At 38.1% G+C, this 3,886-nt stretch overlaps 1 pseudogene; it reads left to right on the top strand.

The window, feature by feature from the left end:
- Nucleotides 1-209: 209 nt before the first annotated feature.
- On the top strand, nucleotides 210-2,323 carry LOC113769094 (annotated as a pseudogene).
- Nucleotides 2,324-3,886: the final 1,563 nt, after the last annotated feature.

Below are 3,886 nucleotides of genomic sequence, written 5' to 3'. Positions count from 1 at the left end.
AAACTCAGACCGGCTCACTAAAAGGTCGGACTCATCGGGCTTTTTGTCAGGTCGAACGAGCCGAGCTCGGGCTGGCCCAACCCCATTGACAGTCCCAGGTCAAATCCCCCTTTCCCCTTATGTCTTCTTAAATCCCACCCTCTTCTAATGAAAATTTTAAAAAAGAAACTTAATTACCTAATATCCTTAGGGTCCGTTTGGTTCATGAGATGACACAGGATTGGATTAATCATCCTGTGTCATTCCATGTTTGGTTGCATTTTATACATAGGATGACACATCCTTCCTAACCGAATTAATCTCCTATTCATGGGATAAAATGATCCCATGGGAGAGATGGGATTAATCATCCTGGGATGACTAACAGATAGGATGATAAAATTTTAGATTAATTTATCCTACAAAAAATACAAATTTATACTCTTATAATTATATAATACTACTCTCACATGATAATATAATATGAATGGACTAATTTGCCCCTACTATTTAATTTTAAAAATTTTTGACTAATTTGCCCCTACTACCAATATAACAATATTTGGACTAATTTATTCTTATGAATGATTCAAAGGGAAAATCGCCAATTTAGTCCCTAAACTTTTTTTTTCCGTCAATTTAGTCCCTATACATTATTTATAGCCAATTTAATCCCTAAACTTATATTTCGATTCCAATCAAGGAACTTAGCGGCGGCGCCACCTCATAATTTCCATCGGCTTCCAGATCTAGGAACCCAGAAGGGGTATTTTAGGGACTTCCATATTTTTCATATTTCCCTTTGACTTTCATCTTATTTCTATATGGTCTTCACCTTCAACGACACCTCCCTCTCCTCTATCACATCAGAGCGTCTACTCCGGGCTATGCTACTCCGTCCTCTGCTCCCTCAACCTCCAGGACAAGGTCTCCATCACCACTGCCCACTCCCTCGCCGTCCTCCAGACCTCCTACCTCCCCTTCGCCTGCAGGTTCCACCCGGACCTCACCCCCTGCTTGACTGCCATCCTCAACTTCCATCTCAAGACCGGCTCCTTTCCTCATCAATGCCTACCCCTACTTCGCCTACAAGGCCAACCCCAAGCAGGTCCCTCTGGAGTTCGTCCTTTTCCAGCCCAACTCCGGGATCGTCGATCCCGCCACCCCTACTGTATTTATTCCAGTGTAAACAATTATAATAAACCCCAGTTTCCTCGAAACTTTGTAAAAAAATTAAAGAATTTCCATCTTTGCCTCCTCATCATCGGGATGAATTATGCAGAGTTATCTCCTTCAAAAGCTTGTTAAAGTGCTGGGAAGAAGATCAATGGGGTGCGTGCCATAGCTGCTTTGGCATTGTATAATGTATAGTTCTAATATATAGTATATCCAAAGCCTTACTCATCATTACGCACCACATACAATTTGTCTGGTGCTCAGCGAAGAAGGGCCGGCTTAGATTATGGGCGCACCAACTACGAATGCTTTGCAAAGTTGAATTCCTTCAGGATTCCGCTATAGGAAACCCGCAAGCGGGTTTCAGGCTATTTAACAAATTACTTAAAAAAAAAAATTTTTTTTTACATGCAAGCTGCGTTGAGTTGCACATGCCCATCGGAGGGCCCTAGGATGCCCAGCAAACCTCCCCTCTCTTCCTCACCCTTCAGGTGAGGGTTTGAGAGTATGTGTTTGATATAAATAGAACAGAAACGCAGCTTTTAGTCATTTTACATAAGGGGGAAACCCGCAAGCGGGTTTCAGGCAGGCTATTTAACAAATTACTTAAAAAAAAAAAAAATTTACATGCAAGCTGCGTTCTTCAAAAGGGTATTTTCGTCTATTCACTCAGGAAACCCGCAAGCGGGTTTCAGGCAGGCTATTTAACAAATTACTTAAAAAAAAAAAAAATTTACATGCAAGCTGCGTTCTTCAAAAGGGTATTTTCGAGACCGGCTGGCCCTCCAAGGGGGACACCGACGAGGCCGGAGCCACTCCGGAGAATGCCAAGAAGTACAACGGCAACCTCATCAACAAGCTGGTGTGCGGGAAGAAGGGGACGCCCATGAGGCCCAACGCCGACTTGAACATCTATGTCTTCGCCCTTTTCAACGAGAACATGAAGTCCAGCCCAACCTCCGAGAGGAACTACGGCCTCTTCAAGCCGGATGACTCCTCGGCCTACTACATTGGCTTCAACAGCACCGGTCTCCTTTCCACTTCCTCCAATACCTCCACTACTCCTAGTAGTACTGGTAGTAGCAGCAGCAGCAGTAGTAGTGTTCCTCTTGGCTCCTCCTCCTCCTCCGGTAGCACCACTTCTTCCACAGCAGTAGTAGTATCATAAGATGAAAGTCAAAGAGAAATATGAAAAATATGGAAGTCCCTAAAATACCCCTTTTGGGTTCCTAGATTTGGAAGCCGATGGAAATTATGCGGTGGCGCCGCCGCTAAGCTCCTTGATTGGAATCGAAATATAAGTTTAGGGATTAAATTGGCTATAAATAATGTATAGGGACTAAATTGACGGAAAAAAAAAGTTTAAGGACTAAATTGGCGATTTTCCCATGATTCAAATTCAAATTAGCTATTATATAACCATACTCTCATAAATAATATCATAATAAATAGACCAATTAGCCCCTACTAATTCTATTAAAATTTTTGACTAATTTGCCCTATTCATTATTTTAAAAATTTTGACTTACCCCTATTAATTGATTTAAAATTTTTGACTAATTTGCCATACTAACATCATAATAGAAGGACTATATTGCTCTTGGACTAAATTACCCTTACTAACCTTATTTTCTAAACGAAATTTATATAAATATATAATTTTATTAATTAGACTTTGTGAATGAGGACTTCAATAAGTTCAAACTCGATCCAAAGAGAAATCTTCTATATTAGCCTGAGTTCGGCTCATTGAAAGCTCTTAAATGAGTTAGGTTTTAATCGATTTAACCTTAATTTAGCCAAAACTTGGCCCATTATTTAATTGAATTTCAAATTTAGGTTCAAAAGCTTGGTCAAAATCTATTTTTAAAGGCCCGAAAGGGCTAAGTTTGAATGAATGCGAATTTTTATATATCAAAACCCTTGATTTACTTTATAATTATAAAGTTTTAAACTACTCTATTTTAATAAAATTTATAAATTTTAAATTATTTATTAGATTATTTTATTAAATAATATTAAATTATTTTATTAAAAAGAATCTACAAATTAAGGGATGTTTTGGTCATTAAAATAGTAATCCTTCCTCATCCAATCTCCAACAAAACACGGGATAAGATTATTTTTCAATATATCCTATCAAACCGAGAACCAACCAAATACCAGATAACTTGGATTATTTATCCGAGAATGACTCAACCCAAGATTAATAATCCGAGAATGAGTCATCCCATCTCACCCAGTCCGTGAACCAAACGGACGCTTATTGTTTATTGCCCATGATTATTGGAAAGCAATAAAATTTGAATTCAATTACCTTTTATTATTATTCATTTATGTGTCTTTTCTCTTTTTCCTTTCCCTTTTCCTCTTTAATACTCCATAACTTTTACTCTCTGTTTATTTTTTCTTTTTCCTTACTTATTCAACCTTCAAACTTATCTTCAACCCTTAAATTTCTATAAGCTATGAGACTCATTCATTATCATTGTCCTAAATATTTCTATCATTCTTCCCCACACAATCCCCTCTTTGGCATTGTGATGTTTGAAATGTGGCTATATAAGTAACCACTTTTTTGAAGGCTGTGAAATGCGTATCATCCTTGATTTACTTCATCCTATGCAAATCACATGCAACTCTCACATCCCCACTGCAATGTACGACAATCATTCCTTAAAGGAATCATTAATAATTGTATTAAATAATAAGTACAATATAATAGCGATTT

Source organism: Coffea eugenioides, chromosome 4 (assembly GCF_003713205.1).
Source record: "Coffea eugenioides isolate CCC68of chromosome 4, Ceug_1.0, whole genome shotgun sequence".
In the NCBI taxonomy this organism is placed as follows: domain Eukaryota; kingdom Viridiplantae; phylum Streptophyta; class Magnoliopsida; order Gentianales; family Rubiaceae; genus Coffea; species Coffea eugenioides.
Note: the sequence above shows the minus strand (reverse complement) of the source record. Positions and strands in the feature narration are given on the sequence as shown.